Consider the following 26,045-nt stretch of genomic DNA (forward strand, 5'->3'; position numbering starts at 1 on the left):
TAATGATCATTGAGTTCACTGACCGTGGTTATATGCGAGGGGGCGGGGGGTCAGATTTGCAACGAGCCTCCAGTTTCACAAGGTCAAGGTTTTTAGTGTCTCTGATCCAGCGTTTGGGAATCACTGGTTGCAGTGTCTTTGTCTTGTGGGTCCCAGGTAGAATGAAGGAGATGGCGTGGTGGTCGGACCAGTCACATGGGTCTATGGAGATAAGCTTGACTGAGGATTCCTTAGAAATGATCCAGTCAAGGGTGGCCCCTTTTGAGTGAGTTGGCAGAGAGCAGGCTTGAGTCAGGGCTTGATCGGTTAGGAGGTCTTTGATGGCGTTGACATAGGGATCGTTAGGGTCATTCCAGTGCAGGTTGAAATCACCAAGGAAAATCTCTTTGGCATTCGAGGAAATCTTAGTTGTGATGATTTCCAAGAGGTGATCGGTGAAAGAGTCATTCGAACCTGGGGGGTGGTAAAAGATGTGCAAGTTGCAAAGATGTAATGAGTTGCTGCAAATGGAGAGGGCGAGGTATTCGCAGGAGTCAGTGGTGTGCGCTAAGAGTTCCGTGACAAGGAGGCAGGATCGGTAGATGCAGGCGATGCCTCCACCTTTCCTGCTGGGATGTCTGTCCAGTCTAGCAATCTTGTAATTAGGAGGGACTAATAGGTCCAGGCAAGCGGAAGAGTATTCATTGAACCAGGATTCGGTTAGTATAGCTAGGTCTAAATTTTTGTTCAGAATGAGGTCAGGAATATCAGCGGCATGCTTAATAGCCGATCTGCAATTGATTAACAGACGAGATAGGGGGGGTCTGGGGGAGTGTCGGGGGTCTGGACGGACAGAAATACAGGCGCGAGGTTGCTTTCAACCACACTTCTGTTATAGAGGGTAGCTGGCCTGTTGGAGTTGATGGTGACCGTGCTGATAGGGTGTTCAGGACTCGTATGTAGTGGGCGAGGGATGGCTTGGACAGAGTTGTGGTCTTGGAGGATGGCTAGGATTTCATTTCCCGTGAGGTCTAGTGGAGTAGAGCTATCAGTGGAAGAATTGTAAGAGAGTGCAAGAGCTCGGGATTCCTCCTCTGTAAGGTGGCAAGGTTCCTTGCGCAGACAAAGAAGTCTCAGAGGTAGCGGAAGTGGGTGCTTGGGAGGCTCGGCGATCTGTGGAGGGGAGGGTTGAGATGACTTGAGGTTAGCAAGGGAGAGTTCGGCAAGGTGAAGGAGGTTCATAAGGTCCAGAATGGAGCTATGGATGCTCTGGGTTAGATTAGCCGCTCTGGCTAATCTAGGCTGGGGGTGCTAGAGGGCAGGGGGCAAAGGTTCAGGAGCGGTGCAGGTGGCATATAAAGGTGGAAGGGGAGAGAGGTTGGCTTGAGCCGACTCTAGTGTCTTTGGAGGCGTAACAAGCTCGTGGTTATGGAAGATGGCTGGCGGGGAGGTGATCGGAGGTCTGGGGGCGACTCTGTTGGAGGTGCCGGGGGACAAGCAATAATGGTTAGGGTATTCAGTGTTGGGGCCGGTGGACGGCTAGTTCGAGCTGAGTCCAGGGTCTTTGGGGACGTACCGAACTCCCAGTTGGTGGGGGGCGCTAGGTGGGATGGGATTAAAAGAGTAGGAGGGAGTCCATAGCCAGGGTCAGTAGACATGCTGGGGGGTTTGGGATGAACTGTGATGGAAGCCATAGGGGGGGTATGCGGGTGGCTAGGCACAATAGGTTGGCAGGCCAGTGGGTCATTGGTGCAGGAGTTAGTTACCCTATCCGTGTCATGCACATGGTTTCTGAGGAGGGTGAAAAGGTCTGCAAATTTATTAAGGTTATTGGTTGAGGCTTGGATCAGAACTATGCCATTTTTGTAGAGGGTGATGGTCAGGTCCGCTCGCAGGATAGAGGAGGGGGCAATTGTGAGTTTGGTGCCATATGGAATGTTTATGGTTGAGCGAACGTTAAGAAGGTGCGCCAAGGTTTTGCGCCAGCCGGCGGTTCTTTTGGAAGAGAAAATAAGGTTGTTTATGCAAATGCCACTGTCCGCGGTGGAAGCGCAGGTTAGATATCAGCATCTCAGGGTGACTTTTTAGGGTGGCGTGCTTGAATGATTTTGCAGCGGTTTTAGAGAGGTTAGAGGGGTAGAAGGGAAGGATTCCTAGTTATGCATCTTAGGCCACGCCCCCTGTAGAGGTGACTCACTATTTTCATCTCACTTAAAGCCCTAAATTTAGGATAAATCCTGTGTATACTAGATAACACTGTGAGGTGAAAACGTGACGTCTGAACTCCACAACAAATGTTGTAAAGGAACCTTGAGATTCATGCCCCCTGTGGTGCCAACTTTTCACTGCTGTTTACTCCTTTCAGCCATCTCAGAGTTGCAAAACCCCTGGGTGACAGGTAGCCGGGGGTAACTTTCCGAGGTATGTAAAGAAGCGTGGTATGTTACTGACACTGCCCCTGGTCTACTGGACTTACAGGTCTCGAACTGTTATAAAATCCCATGATTTCTCCAAAGTTCCGTCTTCTGTCTGTTCTAGGAAGAGTTTGCACCTTCACGCTGTGAAAATTAACAGCCACTAAAATCCATGAATACATTTTGTGGTTTCCAAGTGACCGAAATACATCCGGTGTTTCATTATCTCAAATATTCTTATTTTTAACGGCGCTAACTTTCACTCGACAGCCTGTGAGGCTGTAATGTGTTTCCACGATGCTAAAACCAGGTTGTGAGAAAACGTGCCTCTGGGGGGACTGGTGTGTGCATCCGGCATGACGTCTTCATCAGATCCGCTCAAATGTGTTGTAAAAATAACTCCGCGATAACAGATTCTTGCGCGGAATTCCAGTGCCTTGATAACTCCAAAGCTCTTTACAGATGGCGTACGTGCTCGAGGTTCACCATCGAACCATCAATTAACGAGCTACGCCAGGTTAGTGTGGCCCCCGCCCGCCTTCACTGCTGGGCCGTCCAGTTGTGCGGTCACCAAGCCTGCCTCAGTAGGACACACTTTGACAAGTCATCTTGATGCCTGTTCTGTCTGGACAGGATGTTTTTAAATAATGTATTTTTGTTTAAAAACGTCAAAACTGCTTTCATGGAGAAATTAAGGGTGTGGAAGTTTTTAATGCACCATCATAGTCTCGGAGAGTTGCGGATGATTGGTCATTCTATAGTTAACCATGTTTTCTGCCTCTCCGGCACCTACACTCTCCTGTCGTTTTCTCTAGTTAGTTTTAGACGACACAGATAACTCATGGCCATATTGTATGTAAGTGCCCTCCTTGCTTTGTTTTTTAGGTCTGGCCTGACCCAGCGCATGCGCTGGATGGCGAGACTTATTGAGAGGGCTCCAAAAAGTGCTACCAGGCCAGCCTAGAGCTACAGTGCATGTGCGCGGGCGCGCGCGCCGCGCTTTACCGCAATTACTTTCGCGGCCGCTTTGATGTTTGATCGTGATCGCGATCACTTTCACGGCCACTTTGCATAGCCAATAGGTCTCGCTTTTGGGACCTTATAAGTATTTAGTTATGCAACTGTTGCATGGCTAAACACTTATCAGGTCCCAAAGGCGAGACCTATTGGCTATGCCAATGCTTGTTAATCTTGTTTTATACCAAAGCGCACATCTGTGACGCAACACCCATGAACAAAAATCTTGCAAAAGTCATGTTTTTTTACATAATGCTCAATTCACATGAAACGGCGCAACATTTGAATATTTTTTGTATTTTTTTATGAGATGAAAACCTGATAACTTTGCTAATGGCTAGATAAAGCACAGTCACATATTGTTAAATCAGCATTTAGTATAACCCTGAACCAGCTCTCATCTGGTTCTCCATATTGAGTGAGTGCAGAGCAGTGACGTTTATTCTCATCAACGACGAAAGATTCTCTAAGGCACTTTGTGTATTCTTAGTTTGTTGCTTTCCAATCTTTGGACACTTATCTCACCAGTTATAACACAAAGATTAACATTCCCCGCAGAATGGCATAAATTACATTATTTACTTTTCATAATCCAGCCCCACACTCTTTCACAATATAAAGTTGTGTACCCACGATCACTGTAGTGTGCTTGAAAAGCTTTCTGGCTGGACATTGAAAGAACACTCAGACAATAGTTTCGAGTTCTCTTTGCATAATGTATGTATTATTACTGGATTGGGGATTCCAAACCAAGATTAGGGGTATCAAAAGTTTTTCTTTTTGCAACCTTCATTGAGTTCTATTGAATTTTGTCAAGAACGTATGAAAATTGAGACTTAAGCATCAATTTTTGTCACATACATGCCATTTCAACAATAACAGAACAGTTCTGCATAGAATATGCTATGAAAGAAATAATCACTGGGGCAGATTTACAAGCCCCTTGCGCCATTTTTGCATCACTTTTCCCATGTTAAAAGTAACGCAAAAGTGGCGCAAGGGGCTTGTAAATCTGCCACACTCTCTTTTGTAATACCATCGTGCATCCAAGAGTCTGCAATGGGAACCTTTCAGGGAATATTCGGTACTCAGTTTCCAGGTTGGCTGAACTTGATGGGAGCTAACTCTATCTCGCTATCCAGTGGCTATTATTTCACAATCTAAAAACCTTTGCACGAGTAAAGATGAAGGTAAATAGTTATCCCTTCATCCCTTTGCAAATGGCAACATTTAGAAACTTAAACAAAAATGTTTGTTTTTACACCCCTAACCAAGATGTAACTATGGACCATGGGACTATTACCTGCTCCCCAAAGTCCTCCTGAATGGGAACTACTTCTTTACAGCAGCACCTGTTACTTTGATAAACAAGGGATGATTTTAAAAAAAAAGTCCCTTTTGGTGAACGTAGTTTCAGGTAGCGGTGGTCCATCCTTAAGGGCGGAGGGCCCCTGACCCCCCTCATACCTTTTTGAAAGAATGAAGAGTGTCCGGCAGGCTGTGCGAAGATCACCCTGACAGACACTCTTCATATTCAGGTCATGCAGCCAAGCCCTGTACTTGCACTAAATGGACAGGCGCATGGCTACCTGAGCTGAACTTTGACAGGCAGAAGATGTGAAAGCCCTGTGGGAGTGATCTCTTCAGCCCGGCAAAGCGCTTGGTGGTCCTTCCCCACATGATGAGGGGGAAGATCACTGATAGCCTCGTAATTTCAGTTTTAAGCCTTAATGTGACCAGGGCCAAGTGTCTATCAGTAACGGTTGTCACAGGGTTGGGTGAGGTCAGAAAGACTCACTGACTGACTCAAGTCTGTGAGTCTTTCTGACCTCCATGACGAGTAAGGGAGCGCCTCCTCCTCTTATTGGCTAACCCATAAGAAGGTCAGTCAATGGGAGGAGGTGGCAGTCCCAACCCTCCAGGAACTTCGGAGGCTTCCCTCCCACCACCCGAATTCACCGCAGAGGCCTAGTAAGTCTACCTCTTTTTTTAATGTGTGATGCATGCATACGGGTGTGTATGAATGTATTTGTTTGGAGTTTTTGCTGTGAAAGGGTGTATGTGAGTGTACGTGCTTTTGAATGGTGGGTGAATGTGTGCACGCATGTGAATGCATGGGTATGAATGTGTGTGTGTGTGTGCGGTCCATCCCCTGGCCCCACCCACTCTAATTACAGGCCACCACTGATTGCAGGGATTGAGTTCTGCAGTCTCTTACAGGCAGTCTTCCTTGATTTAGTAACCAATAGCAGGGGTTGCAAATAGCTCTGCCTTATTAGAGAATGCCTCTTTTTGCATGGACCCCTCATGGTTTTGGACTGATGATGCTGCTTTATTGACTCTGAGAGTGCACTGAGGCCTTCTTACCAGACCTCAGTGTCAGTGTTCTGACCCTACAAAGTGAATATTTGATTGGCTAACTACCAATTGGCTTAAGTAAATGTACTTATAAGTCCCTAGTGTATGGTACTAGTTGTGGCCAGGGCCTGCAAGTTAAAGTGCCCCTACAGGACTACAGCACTTATTGTGCCACCCAGGATGTAAAAAAATGAAACTTATCTTCCAACCTGCCACTGCAGACTGATAGGACAGCTTTTAAACTACTACCCCAACTTTGCTATTTAAGATAATGGCAAAGCCAAAAGTTACCTTTTTAATATATATAAGTAACCACTTCAGCATGCCTAAGGCAGGGTGTACTATATTAAGAAATAGGACTTATGTCCTAAAACCTAAAAGTGTCATTTTTACGGTGGAAAGGCTAGTAGTCTCATTATCGAGTACAGGGATACACGCTGACAACTCAGTTGTGCTAACCTTTGAATGGGATTACTGAAGTTGATACTTGAAGGTATCAAAAGAATTACTACATTAAACATGACTTGATGCCTAAGTCAAATTCAAAGTAGCTTTTTAGGAAATGCAACTTTTTGAAAGTTGGCCTTCTGTTGCCCAATGCTTCCTGTGCCCACCTGCACATCTTAGCCACAAGACAGCCATCTGCCCTCCTGGGGAGAACTGTGAATGACTCCCAGGAGTACGTCAAATAGAGCCCTGCTGCTGGAAGAGGTGTCACTTCTGCCTTGTAGAAAGCCACACCGGAGGCGGGTCCAAAGGACAAGCTTCAAAGAGAAAGCTGCATTGAAGGGCAAATGGTGGACACACACAAGAGAGGCTAGCCTTTCAATGAGGTAAATAGGATAATTAGATGGCACATATCAAAGGAACTTGTTACCAGGCAGGGAGGGTCCTAGTAGCCCATTGGCTAGTAACCGCTACCTCCCATGAGAGCACTTTCTGGGCATAAGTATGAAACTACTGACACCCAGACCTCAGATCTCATCTGGTCTGGAGAGAAGACTGCAGAAGGCTGTTCCCTGGACCTGGCAACAAAAGGCTTCACCAACCGCTTAATTGCACAGCTGATCCTTGAGAGGACTGTGCCAGTGGTTCGAGGCTCATGGAAAAGCAGCTCCCGAGCACCAGATAGAAGAGGTGCTCTTCAAGAGTTTGTTGGCTGACTTCCTGTTAGAGAACCAGGTCCACAAAAACTAAAGTAGCCCATTCTGGCCAGTTAGTAGCCACAATCATCTTATTGCCACTGACCTCCGACGTGCAGCCTGGATGACTAAGCCCCAATAATCAAAAGTTAAACTTTGATTGACTCGTGTGAGTCAATGGAGTGCAGTTTGGTTGGTCTGGACTGACACTAGCCTGCACCAAAGGGAGCCACTGGTTTTGCTGTGAGTAGAGGCCAGTAGTCCAGTGGTAACTGGAATTGTTCTGGTCCAAAGAGAACTTTGAGGGACATTGGCACCTCTAGCCAAAGAGAGGGGAGAGGATGTAGCCAAATGGCTAGGGCGGTCGATCTCTAATCTGGGGAACTGGGTTCGAGTCTTGTCCATGATGCTCAACATCTTGTGATTCTAGGCAAATCACTTCATCTTCGTGTGCCTACAAAAAATGAATGTGGCTTTCTGTAATGCAACTGGTGCTTGTGTAAAATACTCTGATACCTGATACTCTCAGGTCAAGTTTGCGCCTTATAAAACGACGATTTTTTTATTTTTAGTCAGCATCGCTTCATTGAAGTCTATGGCTGTTCACCCATAGCGCCTGAAACTGGTCTAGAGACTGCTTTGGCACCAAAGTAACTGTTCTACTACACCTCATTGGCCCCTCTGATTCCCCCCCTGTCAGATTTGTTCACCCAATGCAGAATGGAGTAGCCAAACACAACTCTTTAAAAAATGTTACAAAGTTTCCAAACTCTGCGATTACCAATGCTTGTTATCATTTTTTAGTGAAAAGCTGAAATTTATATTTTGCTTAAAAATCTGTTTCTCCAGGATCCTCTGATGGATTTTGTTCTTTTGGTGTCTAAAAATTCATAAAAATACAATCTGATTTTATAAATTGGTGTTGAATTTCTTTCGCTTTGCGTGACTTTCTTAGAGGCATATTAGCAAGGGCCATATCACCGCTTTAGCGGCACTTTTTGCCGCTAAAGCGGCAATATTTCTATCGCCCTATCAGCAAGCTGTCGCTAACAGCAGTTAGCGACAGCTGTTAGGCGATAGCGACCGGTTTGGGGTCCGCTTTCCATGTCAGCGATATTTATCTCTAATGACATGCAAAGTGGGCGTACCCAAACTGTTAGCGACTGAAAGCAGTCGCTAACACAGCTATCGCATATTAGCAAGGCAGGCGAAGCGATGAAACAAATCGCGCTAAGCGCGATTATCGCTATAACCTAACGCCTGCTAAAAACACGACTTACCTGTTTATCCAATGGGAGGTGGATCTTCAGATTAAGTCCCCATTGGCATTAATGCGTGAATATCGCTGGATTTCCAGCGATATTCACGCATTTCGCCGCTATCAGTGGATATTTTAGCACAATGGAGAAAAACATTGCTAATAGCATGTTTTCCCCGCTAAAATATGCAGCGATAAGCAGCGATAAAATTGAACGCGATAAGCGTGTTTTGCGATAATTATCGCCGGGGTTACCGATATGCCCTTTAGTCTGTTGTTTTGGTATATCTAATTGCTTTTTTATAAAACGTATTGCTCAAAGCCACAGCTACTCAGGGTTGACCTAGGGTTTAACAAATAAGCCTGACTGGACCCAAGTCGGTAATATGAGTGTATTCTATGGTAAAGTCACACAACCACACCACATAATACAACTTATTTCCTCACATGCCCTTATTAATGAGGCAGGGTCACCTATAGCTCTTTGTAAATGGATATTTGATGACCTATTAGTACAAGAGTTGTGCCAGAAGGTGGCAGGCAGGTCATATAACGTTTCTTTGCAATGTGCAGCTTGCTTGCTTATACCTGGTTCCATGTTTCTTGAAAAGGACCTGCTATCAAATATCACTTCTGGAATAATCTGCCTATCAGTCCTTTGTAACACAGCGTCTTGCAAACATGTAGCGGCCGCTAATGCTGTGCTTCACTGAAAATGCACCCAACAGGTTGTGAGAGCCTTGACCTTGGCTGCCAAGATGGCATTTGCAGTGAGTGTAGTAATTTATTTTATTTTTTTTACACAAAGAAACCCAAGCAGAAGCTGCCATATTTAAAATGCACATCCACTTGAGTTCTTCGCCAGACTCGAGACGGAGAATAATGGAAAGGTTTATCATGACCTGGTTAAGTTGATGACTGAAACAGAAGCTGCACAATCAGTGCTGTTCAGGACTAGTGACTTATCGTGGGACACACACTTCTCAGCTGGTCGTTTATTAACTTGACCAACTATGGAATAACTATTGGACTCATCGACTTATATTAGCCTTGAGAAAGTCCGTTGGGACGAAACACGTGTCGGCTGCCTGTACATATATTTTGTTTCTAAAAGAAAAATAAAGAACCATAGAAAGAAAATCTTGAAGCAACTTGTGGACTTCGATTGATTTACGTAAACAAACGGTGAAAGCCAGCCTCATTGGCTTGGAATATCATTAAGTTGTGCCTCAGCAAGTGCGTGATATATAAGTGTAGTCATTTTTGTTTATTAGTCAAGTAAAACCATAAACATATTAAAATTTACAGTTAGCATCACAGCAAATATTGATAAAAAAATATATATACAAGCACACCATAGCAACAACATTAAATATAAAACCAGCTCCCCTGAGACATACGAACCTAGGCATAAGAAGGAGCTAGGCCAGTCCAATTCGTGTGTGTCACAATACCATAGCCTCTGCTTTCTTGTGGTCATTGGACCTTCTGTAGAACCACATAGGAGCCCTGCTCATCCTACCAGTTATGTGGAAGGCCATGTGCGCAGGATATGTCAGGCAAGTGGCTCTAATCTCAGCCTGCTCTACCATCACCAGCGTATTAGGATAGTAGTTACAATGCCGGTATTCGGTGCTACGGGAAAAAGACAAACTCTCATGTCTAAAATTGATACAAGGCTCTGAGATTCCATTTTCAGTTGCACTGTAAAACTGGTCAATATAGGGAAATAGATGGATAGATATATAACACCCTTGTTGCAAAGAAAAACCTATGATTTGTTGTATCTCAGGATTATTCTAGAACCACATTCTCAATGGTATGTGATCCGCTGATCATCGGTATCTGGGCTCCAGAGTGTTTGGATCTCTCTCTTCTTTGCACCTGATGGACGAGTTACTCCGTTACATCAGTGACGGATGTCCCGCCCGCCGAAATATAAATCTCATAGGATAAAATAGGAGGTAAATTTCAGCTGATGTCCGTCACCTTGTGATGGAGTAACCTATCTGCCGAGCTCTAAATCAAGCCCTTTGTTTCTAAACAAACAGGTGTATGACCTTTCAGCTCCCGCATGTTGTTTCCCAAAGGCCGTCCAGCCAGTGTCTGACTGCAACAATTGAACTTTCAACTTCACCGTCGGTTCTGTGTCCCGAAGCTATCAGTTGTCCACATAAACCAAAAAGTAGGCCAGAGATGACTCCTGCACACAGTTTGTTCATCAATATACCATATTATGCTCTAGCCTACTGGACTCAGTGCTGTCCCAGCTTTTGACGTCAGACTCGCTTTTCAGAAGATTGGTCAACAAACCCAAAACATGTGTCACTAGGAATGGGACTGTTCTGAGACAGATGGGTGATGCAAGGGGCGTTTTATGTTTATTTTTCCTTTAATAGGCACGTCAGCCCATGGAGCGTTTCAACAGTTACACTCGGCCAACAGTTCATAGAAAGTTAGACGAAGGAGGGGCCAAGGAACAGTGTTTTGGAGAGAGGGTTAGGGGGGAATTTGCCAATATGAGATAATCTGACAATAAGAATTCGAAATACATTTACAGTTTTATTAAATAATATGGTGACATCCAGTGTCTGTAATATCATATATATTTGCAGTAAAAGTAGAAGTTATGATGCCTCTAGATTCCTAGAGTTCTCCTTACATTTACATTTTTAATAAACATTGTGATGGGAGCAGGTGCATACAGTTCTACATATACTTTCAGATGGATTACACATCAGGATTAGGCCTGGGCTAAAATTCCGTTCCGCTCGCGGAAATTACGATAATTTGACATTTTCGCGTTCCGCGGAGAGCGCAAAAATGTCAAAATTTCCGCAATCCGCATTTTACCGGAAATTTTTTGCTTTCTCGCGCTGTAAAATAATACATTCTCGCGTGTGCACGATCGCCTTACCTGAATACCCGCGTTCGCCGACAAGTTTTCCCGATCCGGTCGCGTTCTGCACGACATGTTGGATTGTTGGTAGCCATTTGCGCTGTCTCGCGACAGTTCGCGCCCGCAGTAACGTCATTCGTCGCGCGATCACGTCTTTCTTCTCGCGATCATACACCGCGAGACAAGTGAAAACAAGATGGCCGCGCCCGCGAGCAACCGCATGGGTAAGTTGGCGAGCCGCGACCACGCAGAAATTACCGCGAACGGGCGGGAAAAAAAATTCTGCATCTTCGCGATATTTCCGCGTGTTTGCGGAGATTTTTAACATTTTCGTGATAATTTGCAAAAGTGAATTTCGCAAATTCCGCCCACCCCTAATCAGGATGTGAGGTATTTAACATAAGGTCATTAGGGAATGATTTTGATGGGGTGTACTCTACTGGCAAATTATGTCAAAGAGAGACAATTAGAGTCATTGCATGTGCATTTACCTGAATGTAGATTTCATGAAAATATAGGTTTGATTCTCCTGTAGGTCATTTCTAGCCCAGGTCTCCCTGAATCTTCTGTTGACGGTCACCTTTGCAGGGAAGGGACAGGGAATGACAGAGCTGACAACAATGTACTGGATAATTTTATATATCGCTCCGATACTCACAGATTACGTAGTACAATTTCAGCTTTTATAAGAGTTGATTATTAATTACATTCCTATTGAATAAATATCGAAGTATGATGCCATTTATCACTATAAAATAAGCACAGGCACACATTAGAAAGGGAAATAGAAAGAATGTCACTAATGTGACCAGATGGCAACGTCCTAATGCATGAGGTGTGATTGTACGAGGCAGCGCTCACAATCTGGCCAATGAGAGGACGGTGCTCACCCTCACCCCCCTTCATGAATGTGCTTCTCAGGAGAATCGTCACAGGAACCAGTGACCACTAATGTAACCAGATGGCAACTTCCTAATGCATGAAGTGTGATTGTACAAGGCAGCACTCACAATCTGGCCAATGAGAGGACGGTGCTCACCCTGACCCCCCTTCATGTATGTGCTTCTCAGGAGAATCGTCACAGGAACCAGTGACCACTAATGTGACCAGATGGCAACGTCCTAATGCATGAGGTGTGATTGTACGAGGCAGCACTCACAATCTGGCCAATGAGAGGACGGTGCTCACCCTCACACCCCTTCATGTATGTGCTTCTCAGGAGAATCGTCACAGGAACCAGTGACTTCTGCTCAGGTTTCCGGTCTGCATATCTGCAATAGCAGTGGGTACAAACAAGGTCTGTTCCCCTCCCTCTCACTCTTGAACCGAAATTGTGGGCGTTAATTACAAGTTCGACTGGGCCTTTGCGTACAAAGATAAAAAACATTCCAGGAAATGTAAGAAGCACGAGTGAGCTTCTGGCCTGCAGTAGAAACAATACCTTTGCGAAAATATACGAAATAATGGAATTAAATAAGTAGATACATTATCATACATAAATGTAAGAACGCCTTTGGGCAAGCAGAAGCAACTATTTTATGTTTGGTAACTTTTAAGTGAAAACGTATGTTCACAACTGGGCGATAATACACGTGCAGTGAAAGTGATTTACTTGGCAGGCAAAGATGCTTAACCGATGTGCTTTGCAAGCAGGCTGCCTACTCAGTGAAGCAGATGCTACTGCTAATAAAAACGTGAATGCAATACAAAGAGTACACGGAAATACACGGAAAACAAACTGCTAATGTACTACACACCAATCACAGCGAGCAGCCAACATCTACCACCTGTCAACAAAGCACCATAGACATCACACGGTGCAGACGACTGGGGATGTGACATCAAAGGCCAGAGGGTGAACGTGCTACGTCGAATATCTGGTGTCACAGCATTAAAGCATGCCGGATTTTGAAGGCACTCCTGAAAATAGGCCCCATTATTGCAATTCTGCATACATTGACAGTCACGATAAAGACATTACCAGATTTATTCATATCCACAACTACATCAGATGTGATGGATTCCATCAGACTGTGACAGCCAGAGTCCAGCTCCAGGAGGCATCATGCAGTTGGGACAGGCTGTGATCCAGATGTACACAATGCATCAGTGACGTAACAAAGGCCTCTGCAGTGCAGATGTGTGGGGGCGAGCTCCAGGAGCCCCCCTCAGCCCAGTACCCAGGCCCGAGAGCCCCAGAGTAAGTCCTGAAGGGGGCCCCTCTATGCACTTTGCAGGGGGCTCCCCTCAGGCTACGTAAGGCCACTTCAATGCATGTGACCTTGACCCTGAAGGGCAGAGGTCACCTGTGGTGCGTCCGGTTGCACTAGCTGCTGTTCAGTGATTACTTGACGAGGCTGCTTGTCTTGTTTTTTCACTGTAATTAAGTATTATTATAGTGCACGAAGTATAGCATTGTAGCTCTTTTCACAAGTGCCACTGGGGACAAAAATGGATGAGAGTCAGGAGCTCGAGCCAGGGGCAGTGATGGGTCATCACTGCAGTTAGCTAGCCCGGGGGCCCTCACCTTCCCTTCTCACTCCTTTACGGTTTGAGGTGTAAGTTTGTGGCTCTCTCGTAACAGCTCTTTGATGAATTCCTCCATTGTGGTCATTCCTTGCTCTTAATTCTACTTGACTTACATCTCTATATATCCGGCACACTGGCGCACGCTTAGTGCATGTCAGACACTGTGTACTGTTAATAATGTTGAAAGCAGTGCATAGCGGCCACTTTTTTTATTCTTGTGGTTTTTGTATATTGATTGTTTTTTAATGCAGTTGCTAGATTTTTATGTACTTAAATTATATATTTATTTAGATCGAATAAAGTTATTTCTGATTCTGAAGTCACAACTCTATACTGGGGTCTGTTCCTCAAACTCTGAACCTCTCTCAGTGACCCCGAGAATTTAGAGATCAGATTCATTGGGATTAATGAATAGAAGAGCGCAGAGACCTCGATCCCCATCCCAGGTGTGAGGTGTTCATGCCTTGTGTTTCTCAGAGTTAATTTCCTTTTGGCCCTAAATTTACAAAACAGACACTTAAGTACCGAAATGTAAGGAAACGAGCAGTACCGGGTGAGCTCCAGGCACTAAGGACAGCTTGACATCTCTGGCAGAGACCAGACAGCACTTATTTGGGGAATATAACCTGTACATCACATTACAGCTTTTTTAGGGCACTATTAAGCTCTTCAGTGTATTTCTTCAAACCACACCTGCCACTATCATACTATGTGCCTGGAATGCAGCAGCGCATGTGAGGCGCATTTACTAGGAGCAGGTAGATTGCTAAAATATTAAATACACTGGGTGAGGTTTCCCAGCAGTGCCCAGTATCTTGGGGGTATCTCCGTAGGGTACTGCCATCCGGACTCTTCCCCAGCCCTGCTATTTATAGGTGTCCTCCTATTGCCCCAAGACATAGATCCCTCCAGGCCACTCCATCTCTAGCCATCAGTACTAGTGTTTTAAAGACCAGCCCTTATGCACTATGCTGGCTCATGGAAACATGTATGTCAAGGGGGAACACCATTGGTCCATGAGGGCTGCGAGTGTGCACATAATTTAGGATAACCAATTTACCTACTAGGCAGGTATTTCTAATATCTTCTTTCCACATAGAAATACCCCCACTCCTATTTTTTCATATTTTTACATCATATAATATACATCTATAAGTGCTCCTATGTAATTCGTTGGTTGCAGCATACCCCGTTCCACAGCGGTACAGGATGGGCCCGTAGCCGGGTTTGGTGGCTCAGTGGACTAATGCATCCATTGTAGAGGCCTGTGTTCAACCTCATGGGCACAGGTTCAAATCCTGGCAGGTCCACTCTGCCTTTCATCCATCTGAGTTGGGGTAACAATGAACATCTGCTATTCAGCGCGAAGAGACCTCTGGGTGAACGTGCGCTTTACAAATACACGTTATGTTATGATGAATCACGCCACTCATGGGCAAACCTGGTGGGGGAGGGATATATAAGAAAACATTTTGTATTCTCCATGTTGTGGCGAGTTAGGTCATGGAAAACTGACTGGCTCTCTTTGTTTTTTGGTACTGACAAGGGAACACACTATTGGTCCATGAGGGCTGAGAGTGTGCCAACTCTTCAGGCTAACCACTCACTATTTAAATGACCTCCATTCATATTAATTGTATGTAAATTATTGCATGTTATAACCCTGAAGATCTAGTGTAGACACTGCCCTCATGGACCAACAGCGGACATCCCGACTGTGGAACCTGCAGCAGGGACGTTCAGCGTTGGACATACATGCTCGTTATTTAGGATCGAGGCAAGAGATCTATGGGGCATATCAACAAGGGCTTTATCTCTGCAGAGATAAAACTAGCACCCTATCAACAACAGGGTGCTAACATGCAAATTTGCATGTTAGCACCCTTTTACTCTATGCTTCCCCTTGCATCTCTAATGAGATGCAAAGGGGGCGTTCCAGAGTAAAATAATAGGAGAAATGTCGCTAAGCGACATTTCTCCTATTATCAAGAATGTCGCTAACCCTGTTAGAGACAAAAAAATCAGCGCTAACCGCGGTTAACGCTGCTTTTTTACGTCTGGTATTTTTCAGACTTAGCCATGATATCCTATGGAAGGAGGATATCATGGCTAAGTTTGCCTGTCCCTATCAACAAGGTAATGTGAGATTATCGCTGGGTTTCCAGCGATAATCACACGTTAGCCTGTTAGCGTGAGGATTTTTATCGCTATTGAGATAAGTGTTGCTAATAGCACGCTATCTCAGCGATAAAAATTCACGCTAGCCGGCGATAATTATCCTAGCGCTAAGTGCGCTTAGAGATAATTATCGCCGGTTGTTGTTGATATGCCCCTAGATAATTTGTGTAAATGGCGACTGTTTGCCAAGTTAGCATTTTTCCTGGTAATCTACAGGAATTCAGACAAATGTCGGACTTTGGAGCAAGAGTGTAAACAAAACACAGTAAAATAGACTTGTTTGGGTGCACGTGAGCCCGTAAGCACACACGGAAGCCAAGATAAACGGGGACAGTACATTCTGACCCACAATGTTTGTGACGTCATACTGCAGGAAATAGTTCATGGCCTTTGGGACTGAATATCTAAGTGACAAACAGAGGCTGCACAGCCAATGGTCAGTCCTTCCTGCTTGATATATCAGCCCTGTCAGCTGCTGGCTTGTCGGTGCTTCCATATGAACATGAAATCTCCTGGCTACGAGACAAAACTGGGGCTGGGAGGAACTGGTCAGGTAAGAATTCTGAATTAAAGCACCGAAAAAAAAAGCATCTCTGATGAAAATAACGAAGTGACCAGGGACGAATATTGGCTGCTAGAGAAGTTCTCCTGCAAAATGTCTCTTCCTGTAAAATTTAGAAAAGTTCACTGTCCTGATAGCATTATAACCCTTGTACTCGCGCTGAACCAGTAATTAAACCCTCTACCTCATTCCGGTGCTTGTCGTTTAGCTTCTCTCCGAGTAATTTAGAACAATCTACCAAGCTAATGGATGTCACATTGGTATTCTTCCAGAATATCGTATTTTAAATATTGTGCATCAAGAATATTATACACAGATGGCAACTACTGAAATATTGTGAAAGTAAGTATATATAGAGACGTATAGATTTATCATTCTTAAGTCCATGTATGGGTAAATTCAGGCTACATGCAAATTCAAGGTCCATAGATTCTTAATTCCACCTATTTGTGCCCCGATGATATATATCAATTCAATTGAAATCTTTATTCGGTCTAATTAACGATAGACCATAAAAGTACTTAAAAAACACAGCAAATCCATGATGTCACCAAAAAATTAAAACTTTTTACACTTAATTAAAATAATTAAAATATAAGCATTAACCTGGTTTTACAGCTCCATAGTTCCACAAGTGTCCAAATTTGTAGACAAATGAGGATGCAATTCATGTTAAACAGTTCAAGGCGCCAACATACTTATAGCACAAACAGACAAAGCTAAAAAGGGGGGATAAAAAAAGCGCAAAGAGGGGTCCGCTATGTGCTCCTACTAGTGCAAGAGTCGGGAGGGGGGCCTCAGCGTAGCACCACATATCGAAGACAAGCTCTGGCGAGTCATGTCTTCGTGAACATGGACGCAAACAGAGTGAGAAAAGGGCTGTCGCACATATCTTCAAGGTACATAGATGTGGAGGCAAGATTACTAAATTGATACTAGGATACATATAGATTTATATTCACGATATTGTGCTTGTCACTGTTTTGTCTATAGTATTTTTCTACCTGATATTCTGATGTACAACTGTTACTGGAACTAGGCAACAGGAAGGCGCCCTCGTGCCCCGATGCAAAGGACGCAAGATAAGGATCTTTCTAAGAAGCCATTGACTCGTGCATATTCCAAAGCTCTGTACACAAGTTATGTCTTATCACCCAACATGTGATACTGAACCTAAGAAGGATGTCGAACTGAGCTGGCTTGTAGCCCGCACCGTGTCTAGGTATCTCAGTGCGAGGAGGTTCCCGATGATGAAACATGCCACCTATGGTGGGTGAGGGAGTTTGGCCTTTAAAAGGAATACTCCACATTAGCTGGGCACCTTGGCCAACTCTTTCCTCCACTTTTTTCTTCTCTGTATAGCTCCAGGTGTTGGTTTGTGGTTTGTTTGTGTACTGAGTTGGCTGTCGGCATTCGAGCCTATGATGTGGCACAGCTTCTGGCTATACAGAAATAGGGGTCAAAGGTTGAGTTTATCCTTTCTCAAACCTCAGTCTTCCTACACCGTGTTGATTAGCTGCATTTGTCGATCATCGTTTTAAGTGTATGGTTTTTTAAAGGGACCCAGTGTCTGTTTTGGTTGTCACCCTCCAATCTCCTGATATCACTAGGCCCTTAAGTTTAACCCTGGATTCAATTTATGTGTCCCTAAATATTTAAGTAAATGCCGAAATGACCTTAAAAGAACCACAGTATAATTTTATGTGCTGATAACCTCAAGTTTCTAGGGCTGTTGAGCTGCTCCTGTAGATTTAACCTGGAGTTCCTTGCATTTTGTTAGATTACAGTGGGCTTACAACCCTCCCATTGCTTACCATTGGTTGACTTTATTGTCACACTCATGTACTTGCTTCTTATTCATTTACTCGTGTGCGCATTGTCTGCTGTAGATGTATTGTTAGCTCACAGAACCTAGAATAAGAAGCTCCAGATGTGGTGGCCGCTCCTTTTCATATAATGGTGCCATGGGCTGGAATGCCTTCCCACTCCAACTACGTAAGGAACCCAATCTTCTATCCTTTCGCAGGTTATTGAAAACCTGGTTGTTTTAATTCTCTCTCTTGCCCTTGCTCTCAGTTTGTCTGTCCGCAGCGCTGGGAGGCCTACGGGTAGCCAACGCGCTTTATAAATCTCATTTCATTTCATTTCACAGTGAGCTTAGAGCCCTCCAGCTGCTTACCATTTATTGACTTCATTGTCACTCTTGTTTATTTGCTTCCTATTCATTACCTTGTGTGCGCTTCTTTCCTCTGCTTGTGTTTGTCCCTCCCTTGCCACATAGATGCTTTACTGTGTTCTTACACTACACACATTTTCATGCACTACTTTTTCTTTTTATTCAAGCACTTCACAACAGTGCATGTGTTTCCATCTGTCTCTAGTGCGCTTCTCTACCCTTCTCTGTGATGCTCTCTTTCACTGTTGTGGTTTTTCCAATCCCCTTTGTGATACACTCTTCCCCACTGACACTGCTTGCCACTTGCGCTCTTCAACAACCCCCGGTCCACATTGCTCTCTCCCTCACCTATTTGCTTTTCTTTACAGCGGCGGCTCCTCCGTAATGGCGGAGGAGCAACGCCCCACTCCTTAGAGCCTGCAGTTAAAAAATAAAATGATAATAAAAGAATGTTATTATTATTTTATTTTTCACTGATTAAGCTGGTGCGATTCTAGGCTGTCCTGGCCTCTATGCCTATGGAAAGCAGCAGGGAGGAGGAGTGGTGGGCACTTGTAAGTGTGCATGTCAGTTTGGCCGTCTGTCTTAAGCTGGGCAAACTTACATGAACATTTCTATTTTTCCAACCCAGCTGTGTTGCACAGACGGGTGGAGAAAAAGCACAATCCCTGAGCGAGCAGCAAACAAGTCCGCTAAGGCCAATACCAACGCTTCTCTGATGCTTGGAAATAACATGAAAGCAGCGTTTGGATTGGGTGAGGAGTCTCCCATGTTGATTCCCTCCGCCCATTTTGAACCCGTGATCCTTCCAAGCTTCCAACACCCGTTGCTTTTCTCACCCACTTTCTGAAACATGAATTTTGTGCTTTTTTTATTTTTATTTGCTAATCCAAGTTCTATCTGCTAATGAGGAGGTAAAAAAGTGGCGGTGTCATTTTGTAGGCGCATGCATGCCGCTCCAAAATGATACGATAGGTTTTGGGACTGGGCTGTACATAATTGGCGATGCCTTACATCATGGCTAAAAGGCTTTGACAAAGCCAATAGTCCCAAAGATGAGATCTACGTATTTTGCAAGTGCTTGTTGGCCATAGTCGATGATGTTCATTGTGAACCTTCAGGATTCAGTTTAGCGTTGATGTGTATCTTATTTTCAAATGTAAGTAGTTCACCTTTTATTTTGTGACTGATTCCATTAATTTCACATCCCCATTGTCCTACAAACTAGCACCATCGTAAATGCATTCCTAATTCAGACAAATACTATTGATTACATTTTGTCATTGATAACATTCAGAAGCATAAAATGGCGTTCTTGAAAACGGAGTTTAATAACCTTTAAATGAAAGAGCTGTGCCGCAGGTTAAACCCATTTCGTTTCTATAACCATTGATCCTGTATAGATAAAGACATAGGTAATGTGATGTCTTCCTGTAAAACTGAACTCACTCTTCTGGCTAAAGCAGCACACCATGAAGAGGGGATTCCTTCACACTGAGTTACCAGGAAAACTTTTTCCTGAGGAATCAACGTTACTTTATTGAGTTAAATCAATGCCATATCAGGGGCAACTCCCAGTTTGAGGGATAGGTCTAGGGGGTATATATTACATTGAAATAGTACCAGATCAAAGCTCTGTTTCAAACCCTTCTCTATAGACATTTCTTCAATATAGCCACCCCCACTTCTCAAATCTCCAGATGCAGCTCACCCCATAGCTAGCTGGACTTGGTGCCATTCAGATGTCAAGGCTCCGTTCTGCGACAGTGTATCTGTGTCTGCCCGATCAATGATGGACAATTTGTCAATAAAGAGGGTTTAAGATCTGGACCCCGGCTTTTGCATATTCTATAACCAGGTTGTCGAAAGCTAGACTCAAACAACGAAAGGATTGGAGCATCAGAAAATAAATCCATTGATTTCGCCTAGAATTCCGGGGGTGAAAATAACGATGTTGAACAACAAGCTTTGCCGGATTCTATAGGAGAGCAAACAATCTGTAGGTACAGTGTCTATTTCAGAAGATGGAGTGGTAAGACTGCCTGTCCAGTCTCAGGAAGCCCCCCTCGTCCTCCCTCTCCCCGTCACCTCAACATTGTAGGTGGCAACATGTATAAACACTGGTTAACTTTAATTTTTTACAAGTAGGAAAAGTACTTAATGCGTTGACAAAAAAATAAACACTAAAACGAGAACAGCTTTCTTTTATATCTGCTTCCCCTATTTATTAAGTATGTGGGAAATATTGAAAAATGAGTTCAACTGAGCCCGAACACATGGCTCGGGCCATGTGTTCGGGCGGCTGCTCTGTCTGACCCCGATAGAAGCTCCTCCTATGGAGCAGATTTCCCTGAATGAGGCATATTTTGGTCTAATTCCTGGTCTGGGATAGATTCACTCTCATAAGAGGTTTGGCTAAGTACCTTGGTTGTAGCGGGCGATGGGCAGGGCTGCACGTGAAACTTAGAACAAGCTTTTAAGCCGAAGGGTCTCTCCCATTAGGTGTCTCAAAACGAATTGCCAACTAATTGTCTCATTTACCTGAATAAGTTATACACAGTCAGATGGATAAATGAACTTGTGCTCAAATTTCACCCTTCTCTATCCAAATATTTGAGCGGATAATAATTGGAAAATGTGTTCGAGGAAACAATGCAAGATTCTGAATTTTGCAGCTCGTATGGGAAGAAAATTAGCATCATTACCACGTTGTCTCCCATACTGATCACCATAACTCGTAAAGGGGAGGTAATCCCAAAAGAGGGAACTACCGCACCCTATGATATGGTATTTCCCGTAACCTACCTGAGTACCGGGGGGCATGGACCCTGAACGGCATCCGTCTTGAAGACATGTGCATCTTGTCCTGATGTGCTGCTACACAAGGGCGTGCGCCCTCCAGGCATTAAGTGTGTGCCGTAACGTATAGTCAGGCTGTGCACTATGAAACAGGTCCAGAATGCATTTATGCGTATCTAACTTCAGTAAAAATGTATTGATGTAAGAGTGCAAATTTACTTTTAAAAGTCACCAATCCCGAATTGTCAGCCACATGCCAGTGTGGAAATATTTGGAGATTAACTCCTATTAAGGACAGTAGAAAATGTTTATCCAGGGTGGCAATGGTAAAGGAACATTGGTGGAGAATTAAGAATACTGGGGCCAGATGTACGACCATTCCATTTTGCAAGCTGCAAATCTGAGACACTATTTGCGATTCGCAAATGGGTCGCAAGGTATCTGCCTCATTAATATTCATGAGACAGGTCGCAATTTGCAACCCATTGGGAATGGCCTACAAACACAGGGATGGTGGCCGGCTGGGACAGCAGACCTCCATGTCTGTGTTTGCTTTTTCAATAAAGGCGCTTTTTTTTCAAATACGGCCTGTTTTCCTTAAAAGAAAACGGGATGCGTTTTTTTAAAAAAAATGAAACGTTTTCTTTTCATTTTTTAAGGGCAGGCAGTGGTCCGGGGAGCACTGCCTGCTCTTAAAAAATATTTTTGCAACCATTCACAAACCATTCGCAAAGGGACAGGGGTCCGCTAGAGACCCTTTCCCGTTTGCGAGTGGCTTGCCACCTACTTGGAGTACTTGGTAAACTGCGAGTGTTGTGACACTGCCATTGCAGCCGATAAACAATTGTAAATACACGCTATTAGGAAGGGGCGCCCTCGGTATGCTCCTTTCTAATAGCGACTTGCAAACCCTATTTTGTGTGTCACCAACTTGCAAAATAGGGTTTTTATATACCGCATTCTGTTTTAACGGTTTAAATGGGACGATTTCCGACTGCTATAAATGGTCATACATCTGGACCCAGGTGTCTTCTTCTCAAGAATAATTGGGCAATTTTACACACGCAAGACTGATTTTCACAGATAAATGTCTCCAAAGTGCAGTTCCGCATGCACAAATGTCTTCGCATTGAGGTATATGAGAACTCAAAGGCTTTCCAGGAGAACTCCTTAGAATAGAGACTCACCGCTTTAAAGAAGTAATTTTGCAAATGTGATATATTCAAATGTAGATGTAAACTACATCCGAGTCATTTTAAAAAAAAATTCTTACAGAAGCTAATTTTGCCGAATTCCCTATTGTGTTTTGTGCTTTTCTAGTGATTTGTGTTGGTCGCATACGCCTTTCTTATGGTTTTTGCCCCTTAAAGTCTTGCTCGAGTAGCATCAGCAACATTCACTGCGAAACTTAAAAACTGTATCGAAAATAAATTAAACAAGCATTTTACGTTACTTTTTTACTCGAGGTCATACTTTACCAAACAATTTTCACACAGACAGCTGCCAAGCGTAATGTTATCAACCGTGAGAGAATAAACTAATGTCTCTTGAAGTGTCACACACCCTGTCTTAAGAGTCGAGTTACGTAATGTTCGACATTATTGCCATGCATGGACATTGGATGTGGCTCAGCCTATCAGGGACTTGGCTCAAGGGGCAAGTTGAGAGAGTTGACGGGTCACGCGAGCATGTCAAATACCTCTCCTAAGGACTACCTACTGCTAGCTAACACCATGTTTGGGTGTGGCCGAGTCAGCATTTCTACCTTAGAAGGTCGATATTTTGAGCAAAACTCAAATGTGTAACACAAAGATCTGTTATTTACAGCTCTACGAAGTGGAACAACCGTGGTACCAAGCACTACATAAAAATAAGGTTTGTATTCCTATTGTGGAGGGCTGTTGTGTCTGCGGAAGCGCGTCTAAAACCTGACTGTGAAAGGAGGGACGAGGCTTTCATTCATGAGCGAGCGCTGCATGCCCGTCGGCTGAGATCATCCCTGGATTACTGAGCTCCAAGGACTTGGCTGCTTCACTTCCGCCCCCTGATCCCTCGCTGACTGAGCAATGTTCACCCAGAGGTGAGGCGGCTCTTGGCTGCTAGAGCGCATTATATCAGATGGGCTTCGCAGCACTTTACAACATCTGTGACGGGGCCCTCTGAGAATCAGTCAATGACTCGGGGTGGGGGGAGGCCTCAAGTCACCCCATGCGCGCAGCAATCAGCTCCTTCAGTCTCGTGGCCAGGGCACATGCTGTGCGCTCGTGTTTTTTTTTTTTTTACCACATCATTGTATTTAAATGTGTGCGGCCCTCCCTCCCCTTCGTTTGCACTGCACGCAATTTGCCTAGGCTTTCAAACACGTGTGGCCCTTAAAAATGCTTTTGGAATTGTCAGTTACTGTTTCAATGTTTAATTTGTGAAACAGTCGCATTTCTGAACACAGAAAGTAACTTTAATGCCCAAACGTGATCGTATCATCGTAAAAAGAGCGTGAAAAGTCAGATTTACGTGTTTAATTTGGCCTGATCACTTGCGCAAATGCTGATTTGCACCAGTTTTATAATTATTAACTTTGGTTTTAAGCAGTGGCGGCCACCGACTACCTAAAGTGGTAGGGCGGGCGCAGGTGGGAGGGCGGTGAGTTGGGGAGAGGGGATAAAATATAACTACAAACAGAAGTCGTGCCTTGTGCTCCGCTCCGCTCCTGCTGACGCCTCCCTCGCTGTATGGCCTGGGACTACCGAACTTCCCCCTCCCCCGCCCTGTGCATAAACCACATTTACTAATGATGGACATCAAAGGGGAGTTTCTTTGGAGGCGGGGGTCGTACAACCCCCGGCCGTATTTATTAAAATATGAAAACAAAATAAAATTGAATTAAACAATATTTACACAATTTACGCAGAAAAATAGCATGACATTTGATTACAATTCATATGCACAGATATCAGATGGCTAACCTTAACATATTTCTAATACATAGTTTTCCTAAACAAAGGTTGGCAGCCTCCTAGAGGCTGAGTGCGGCAGGCCTTGGAGCGCGGGACAAAGAGTCCGACTCCCGCGCTCCCCGGCCTTTTATCACCACTACTGGGGCGAGCCGGTTCTAACCGGCCCTCCCCCTGTCCCCCCTTGACTTGGAAGCTCCTTAATCGCTTTCGGGTCAAGGGGGAGCCCCCGCCAGCCAATCCCCGCCGCGGCACATCCACCGCGTTATAATGACGCAGTGGAGCGCGCCGGGCCTGGGAGAGCTGGCGAGGGGTGAGGACGGGTTCGGCGCCCCGCCATACTTGCGGCAGGGCCGATACCGGACCCGCCTTTCTCTTCTTCTCGTCGGCCGACAGTTGGAAGGGGATGGGCCCTCGGGCTCCACGCCCAATCCAGGCGCTGCTCTCACAAGAGAGCAGTGCCAGGATTGGTCTGAGCCGTCTTATTGGCCGATCAGACGATGCATTGAAGTCTGTACTGTTTCTCCAGCCGGGCAGTCTGACACAGCCAAGTTGGAGAAAGTGCACATGCGTGTTTGGCCGGCCAAACACACTTACGAGTGTGCTTTACTCCACCCTGACAAGCCCGGCCCTATACTTTTGTATTGTGGGGCTCAGACAGTACAAATAAAATGAAGATGTCATTGGTAATGATCGTTTTATTTATCGTCTGCTGGCACGGGCTGTGGTACGACGCTGCTCTGCCAATAGGGCTGCGCCTGGTTTTAAAGGTAACTTTATTAGCGAAGATATACTTTTATTGTCAGATTGAATGCTTCGCACTCAACGTTTAACTATCCTCAACTTTATTACTTTGATATATTTGCACTGCTATAATGGTTTTAATTGCGACATTGTTATGGTTTTAAATAAACTGAAATAACAAAAAATAAACAAATATATAAATGGTGAATTGCGACTATTTGACTAATTAGGCCCTGAAGCAGTCAAACTTGTTTTTGAAGTGCAGACAGTGGTGCTGGCCCAGCAGAGTGTGGGGAGTAGAGTACCGCTACCATCCCACCAGCTCTGGTGCAGGCAGGAAGTCACTGAGGGCCTGAAGCCACAGCACTACTTTATCTAGTGATCGCTTCTGACACGCTCTCCACCTGTGGCATGAGGGCGTCTGACCACACCCACCCTCCCTCAGACCCCGCCTCGGTTTCTCAGCCATAAACAGAGGTGACGGATTACGGCGGGTCGAGCAGAACCTGTCAATCATGGCAGCGGTTCTTGCTGTTTCAGTCAGTCGCATAACGCGAAATGAGGTGCCCGCTCCCTGCAGAATCTGAAGAGGGGCTCCTTAGTCTTCCATATGTCACAAATATTCATTGATCTTGGACTGAATGGGGACCCTCTGGAGGGTGGAGGGTCCCTCTTAAACTTTAGGGCATCACTGCAGTGCAATGGCCTGCATTAACCCCCTGGCTTCGCTGTTCCAGATTATCCAACGCCCAAACTGGTAGCGGAGAAAGACCACATGAAGTGTTTCCAGCATCAGAAGATACGCATAGGGACATTTGATGTGCAGGGTGTGCATGCGTGTGGGACTTATATGAATGCATGCAGGTGCAATCTTTGCATGTCTGCATTTGAGTGAATAGATGTACGAGTGTGACCAACTGGAGCACATACCTGGCATATTGTGGGCATTTTGGGCATAATTGTTTCCCTTTGTGGCATAATGGTTGTCCATCATCGAAATATTGTCGGCGTTCTTGGCATAATATTGGTCGTCCCTGGC

General features: G+C 44.8%; 1 protein-coding gene and 1 long non-coding RNA gene across 7 annotated transcripts in view; one reads left to right on the forward strand and one right to left on the reverse strand.

Moving 5' to 3' along the window:
- The window catches only part of SLC1A2 (solute carrier family 1 member 2), a 419,386-nt gene that overhangs the window by 153,528 nt on the left and 239,813 nt on the right, over positions 1 to 26,045 (forward strand). Inside the window, exon 1 of one of the 4 annotated variants that reach the window (XM_085643493.1) lies at positions 16,185 to 16,327. The exons of the other annotated variants lie outside the window; for them this stretch is intronic. The gene's annotated coding sequence lies outside the window, so the exon portion shown is untranslated. Of the gene's footprint in view, positions 1 to 16,184; positions 16,328 to 26,045 lie in introns of those variants that run through there. 4 annotated transcript variants of the gene reach the window in all.
- The window catches only part of LOC146859781 (uncharacterized), a 200,256-nt gene that overhangs the window by 101,180 nt on the left and 73,031 nt on the right, over positions 1 to 26,045 (reverse strand). The gene's annotated exons all lie outside the window — the stretch shown is intronic.

Source organism: Triturus cristatus, chromosome 3_1 (genome assembly GCF_964204655.1).
Source record: "Triturus cristatus chromosome 3_1, aTriCri1.1, whole genome shotgun sequence".
In the NCBI taxonomy this organism is placed as follows: domain Eukaryota; kingdom Metazoa; phylum Chordata; class Amphibia; order Caudata; family Salamandridae; genus Triturus; species Triturus cristatus.